The 6,407-nt window shown below is 41.7% G+C and overlaps 1 gene segment (V, D, J or C); it reads right to left on the bottom strand.

Annotated features, from left to right (window-relative positions):
* Positions 1-1,624: 1,624 nt before the first annotated feature.
* On the bottom strand, positions 1,625-4,242 carry LOC308346680 (T cell receptor alpha variable 9-2-like). The segment is given in 3 exons: positions 4,229-4,242; positions 2,082-2,164; positions 1,625-1,959 (listed from the first exon to the last, which is right to left on the bottom strand).
* Between the last annotated feature and the right edge of the window lie 2,165 nt (positions 4,243-6,407).

The following is a 6,407-nucleotide window of genomic DNA, read 5'->3' as shown; positions in this document are numbered from 1 at the left end:
TATGTCTTCTTTGAAGAGATGTCTATTCGTGTCTTCTGCTCATTTTTTGACTGGATTATTATTTTTTGGAGGTTGATTTTGAAATGTGCTTTATAGATCTTGAATACCAGCCCTTTATCTGAAATCTCATTTGCAAATATCTTCTCCCATTCCGTGGGTTGCCTCTTACTTTTGTTGACTGTTTCCTTTGTTGTGCAGAAGCTTTTTATCTTGATGAAGTCCCAAAAGTTCATTTTTGCTTTTGTTTTCCTTACCTTTAGAGACTTATCTTGAAAGAAGTTGCTGTGACCAATGTTGAAGAAGTTACTCTGCCTATGTTCTCCTCTAGGATTTTGATGGATTCCTGCCTCACATGTAGGTCTCTCACCTATTTTGAGTTTATCTTTGTGTATGGTGTAAGAGAGTGGTCCAGGTTCATTCTTCTGCATGTGACTGTCCAGTTTTCCCAGCACCATTGATTGAAGAGACTGTCCTTCTTCCATTGGACATTCGTTCCTGCTTTGTCAAAGATTAGTTGACCATAGAGTTGAGGGTCCATACTGGGGTCTCTATTACTTTTTGCACAACATTGCTGACTCATTTGCATTCTCCCAATTTCCTGATTTTTGGCTCTCTGTGAGACATTGCAAAACAGAAGTTAGAGAAATCTATAGGATTTTCCTCCCATATCACCTATCAATCTGTATTGTTAGGAAGCATCAGTGCAAGAGCATTTTCTCTCACCATATTTCCTGGGCACTGAGAATGATCTCACTTCAGTTCTTACTGTCAGAAAGCCAACTGAGCTATTTATCTGGCTAAAACATGAACCTCTTCTTCCATTCTGTTTCTGTCCCCAGCCCTTATGTCAAATATCAGTCTGTGTCTATCACCTGATTTACTAGAGAAGAAACCACGGCAGAGGTGGCTGGTCCTCTTTTTCTTGCCCAGGTACATGTGTTCCTCCTCCTTTCTTCTGTTCCATTCTTTCTCTAATAAAATCTGCTCTGGACTGAAGCTCTCCTGCTTATACTCTGGCAGGAAGATATTTGGCAGAGGCCACCTTCTCAGGCACACTGTGTGTATATAGAAATGTCATAGACACAGCAACACTCACCAGGGTGGCCTGGACAACTTCTCAGCCTGGAATTTCACCGCAAAGATGAACAAGAGACAAATTCATCCATAACTGTTTGTTTATTTTAAAGATTTATTTATTTTGGAGAGAGAGAGAGAGAGACAGAGTCAATGGGGGAGGGCAGAAGGACAGGGAGAAAGAGAGAGAAGCAGAATTCCAACCCAGCATGCAGGGAGCCTGATGTTGTGGCTCCATCACACAAACCTGAGATCATAACCTGAGCAGATCAAGAGTCAAGACACTTAACCTAGTGGGCACTCCAAGACCACGTCGTTGTTCTGTAATTCTACCTTGAGATTAGTTACACCCTGGCTGAGGAACTCTTGGCATTGAACTGTTTTCAATGTCACTAAGAAACACTTGGGGTTGGGAATGTTACTGCTGGTTCCTACGCACTAGTCATTTGTATGATTTTCTGTCAACCAGACACTGACGAACAAACAACAAATTGTGCTGGAACCAGACTGCATCAGGCAAAGACACTCAGCTTCCAGGTTCCTGTTCTGCTCAGAGTTTGCGCTCAGCTCCCCCTGCAGTCCCCATCACTGTGTCACTCAGGGCACAGTAGTACACAGCTGAATCTGAGGCTTGCACTGAGCGTTTCTCCAAGTGGAAGGATTTGGATTTGCCGTCAAAAGTGGCTTCAAATCCTTTGTTGCTTTTCTTCTCCTTGTCCCTCAAGGCTTTCAGGAGGAGCTGTAGACCTTCACTGGGATACTGGACATACCAGAAAAGAGTAAGGGACCCTGATGCTGAATAAGTGCAGTTCACAGTCAGGGAAGCCGCTTCTAAAAGGGTCACTTGGCCTTCCGTCTGAGTCACTGAGTCTCCACGGGCTTGTCCTGAGGAAAGAGAAAAGAGATCTGTGTCACCTTGGGCATAAAACTCATGGATAAATAATAGTTAAAGGTTTAACTGACACCGTGGAAGAAAGAATCCAAATTATAAGAGGAATGGTACTTACCAAGCATTAAGAGTACCACAGTCACGAAGCCTGGAGAAGACTTCATCTCTGGAGCATCACCTAAATAATGTTCTTCATTCTTACTACAAAGAAGGTTGGAGTGACAGAAATGATCAGTAGAAACCCACATTTCATACAGGAAATGTGATTGTGGTAGGAAGCTGCACCCCCTGGTGGACAGGGACTGAAATGCGTGCATGTTGGCCAGAATCCTCCCCAAGTCAGCCATCTGTTTCATCCCTCACTTCATGAGGCACATGTCGGGCTTCAGGTGGGCCTGGGACGTCTGAACAACAGCAATCCTGACTTCTCAGGTCTGTTTTGTTCTTAAGACACTGCCTGATACGGAAATTCTTTAACACATCATCCCTGGACATTTCTGTAGCTGGGAGGGTAACAATCTTCAGAAGCATTTTACTACAGTACTTCATATTCTCATGTGTCCATGTGGGCTGGCCTATAACCTACTGACTGCCAGAAAAGGAGCTGGAGTTGAATACAGAAAAAGTAAGAGGAAGTCAAGTCATTGGTGACTGATTCTGTGTTTTTGGCACTTTACGCAATATTTAGAACTATGACTGTCATTTTTCAAGGACTCACTAAATATTTTTAAATTAAGCAAAAATAATGAACAAATAGCATTTATTTGAAATGCCTTATTTACTTATTCCTAAACTATTAGCAACTGCAATAAATACTATTTTTAATAAAAAGTTTCAGAAGTCACACTAATAGTCAAATATTCCTTTTAGAATAATTAAAAAGTGGAAAAATAGGAATTTTAGACAGAATAAACTCATACCTGGAGTCATCAAATCCCTATAGAGTGATTTGAGAGTCTTATGTTCTCACAGTTTTATTGACTCCAATATAAGGTGACTGATTAGTGTATGTGAATTCAGCAACAAATACTAATCCTATCTTCTTAACAGGTTTAACCTCAAGGATGCCTTCTATTATCATCCATCTGACACATTTTGTTGCCAAATATTAATCGAATAATTTTTCCCAAAAGGTAAGAAATCAGGATTATCAGAGAAAAGTTCTAGAAGGGGACACCTCTTCTGTAAATCCCTGTAATCATATACTCTAGACACATTAGGAAGCTTAGCTCAGCTGTTTCCTGGAGGCGATTCCCCACACACTCAGGTCGAGGAACATCAGTCCAGAGCCAATATGGGAACAGTTTCCCAGATATATAGTGAAGTATGAAATTCAGGCCTGGATACTGTTTCCGTTTATGAATCCCCTCCCTTCCCCTTCACCTTCCAAATCACATTGTCAGAACCTGCCTCAAAATTATGCTAGAAAGCAATTTTAGACAAGCCACTACAAACGTCTCTTCAGATATGCAGGAATGGGGCACGTGGGTGGCTCTGTCATTGGGCGTGTGTCTTCTGCTGGGGTCATGATCCCAGGGTCCTGGGATCAAGCCCCACATCAGGCTCCCTGCTCAGCAGGAAGCCTGCTTCTCCCTCTCTCTCTCCCCTGCTTATGCTCCTCTCTCGCTGTATCTTTCTCTGTCAAATAAATACAAATCTTAAAAAAAAAAAAAAAATCTCTGGGACAATGGTAAATAGGTTGGGATGATGCTGGTTGTAAATAAACAGTATAGCACTTGGATGCAGAAAGTCATTAGGCATAAATTTAAAAAATATATAGTTTCAGGCCAGTGAAAGCCTACGGGAGAAATATTTTGCATTTTACGTGACACAAGAAGACTGGCACCACAGTGAGGGAAAATAGTGCATAGAATGATATGAATGGCTGTATTAATGCATAATTTACATAACAATAAAGTGCAGCAAATTCAACAATTCTATAGGATCTGATGTATGTATTTATTTGTGAAGCCATCATTACAGTTGAGAAAATGAACATATACATCACCCCAAAAGTTTCTTCATGTCACTTTGTAATCCTCCTCTCAACCCTCCTCATCCCCATTTCCAGGAAACCTTTCTGTCATGAATTAGTTTGCATATTTTATAATTTTGCATAAATGGAATCATATGTATCTTTTGCCTGGCTTCTTCTCAGCATAAATATTTTGAGATTTTTCCATAGTCATATTTATCAAGACTTTGTTTCTTTCTGTTGCTGTGTAGTACCCAATCATGTGCCTATAAAACAACTTGTCTATTCACCTGTTGCTGACCATCTCGAGTAATCCCAATGGGGCTCTTACAAACAAAGCTGCTATGAACATTTGTGTATAAGATGTTTTATAGACATATGCTTTCATTTCTCTTGGATCAATTTCTGGGAGGACAACAAGTGGGTTATATGGTAGGCATACATTTGACTTTCTTAAACCAATTTGTTCTAGTAGCTGTTTTGTAGATTCTCTTGAGTTTTCTGCTCAGACGTTTATGTTGGCTGTTAAAAGATAAGTCCACTTCCCCCTTTCCAGACTGTCCGGCATTTGTTTCTTCACCATGCTGTATTGCATTGGCTGGAACCTCTACTTCAATATGAAATACAAGTGGTGAGAGCCAAAACTCTCCCCTTATTTCTGAAACTAAGGAGAAAGCATTTAGGCTTTCACCACCAACTATGATCTTGATGGAGGTTTTTGGTTGAGCCCTCTTTCATTAAGGAAATTTCCTTCAATTCCTTATTCACTGGGAGTTTCTCTCAGAAATGAATCTGGATTTGTCAGACACTTCTTCTGTACCTATTGAGGTACCTTCCTAAATTGCTCATCCACTACGTGCCAATCTCTTCAGATATATTACTGATACATTGTCACAACAAAATATTAATGAAGATACCATTCTCCCAAATTTACAATCAATAAAACAAGCTCAAGCACCACCTGGGTGGATCAGTCAGTTAAGCGGCTGTCTTCTGCTCAGGTCATGATCCCAGGGTCCTAGGATCAAGTCCCACATCTGGCTACTTGCTCATCAGGGAGCCTGCAGCTCCCTCTGCTTGTGCTCTGTATCTATCTCTCTCTATCTCTCTCTCTCTCAATTAAATAAGTAAAATATTTGAAAATAAATAAAAATAAAAATAAATAAAGCAAGCTCAAAAGTATCAAGAACTTGATGGCAGAGCTAATACTTCTGAACACAGAGATAGATGACAGAGAAGAACCTGTTCCCTGATTTTCAGGTCAGCACCTTGCTGACCTGAAAGGCCAGCGTAGTAGCTTGCTCCTGTTAGACCTGTGGTTCATAGCAGGGACACCCAGTACTTTCATGGGCCAAGAGTTGAGGACTGTTTGCTTCCTTGTGCTTCCTGCCTGGGCTCTGAATCCAGACAGCACTGGGGGCCAGCGGTCCCTTTCCTCTGAGGATAGAAGTTGAGGTACCTCTTCAGCCACCACTCTTCTAAAATATTCAAACCAAAGAAGGATATGCCTGAGGGCTCTCATCAGCTCTCACTGATGAGGGAGCAGGAGGCTGGATGAAGACAAAGCAAAAGCTGGCACCTTGCACCCCCTCTCCACCCACTCCCCTTGGTAATATATGTGACATTCCTCAGGCACCCCTGACTGCCATAAACGAGAAACCAATAGTTAACTTGCAGAGATCACAATCCTGCAAGACAGGAGTCTCCCTTGGTTTACCAATGTCCTAGAGATCTACAAACAAAGAAGTTACCTTATCAATAGCACAATTTCCAGAGGCAAATAACTCAGTTCCTCAAGCCCTAAATAAAGTTAAATTTCTTCTAAACACAAGTCTCACTAACTTTATCTCTAGATCTCCAAGATAGTGTGGAGAATCATTCCCAAGCATATGGCCCACTGATAAACATCTAAAGGGTCTCACAAGAAGATTTTTACTACTAGTAATAAATAACCTTTCTCCCAACAATAGCTAGCCCCTCAAGGTCCTGGAGACCTTGCTTCCAAAATTCCTTAGAGACTAACATCATCCCCTTTGTCCTCACCTACCCAACTCTTGTGTATATAACCAGCCACTCCTCACATCCCCGGGGCAGCAGCTCTTCCTGCCCATGGGTCCTGTCCCTGTGCTTTAATAAACCACCATTTTGCACCAAAGATGTCTCAAGAATTCTTTCTTGGTCATCGGCTCTGGACCTCAGCCCACCAAACCTCACCTAGGTCCTAGAACTTCATCATCACCAGCTCTCATCAGCTCTTAAAACAGGCAGAAGCAACTCTAGGAAGTGGAAATCTGAGACAAGCTCTTCTGCTGCCAGAGGGAGAGGACCTCAGTGAATGGATTGCGGTTAACACTGTAGATTTCTTCAACCAGGTCAACATGCTGTATGGAACTATTACAGAATTCTGCACTGAAGCAAGCTGTCCAGTCAGGTCTGCAGGTCCAAGATATGAATATCATTGGGCAAATG

The sequence above is a fragment of the Martes martes genome (assembly GCF_963455335.1).
Source record: "Martes martes genome assembly, chromosome: 7".
NCBI lineage: Eukaryota > Metazoa > Chordata > Mammalia > Carnivora > Mustelidae > Martes > Martes martes.
This window is presented reverse-complemented; position numbering and strand designations above follow the sequence as displayed.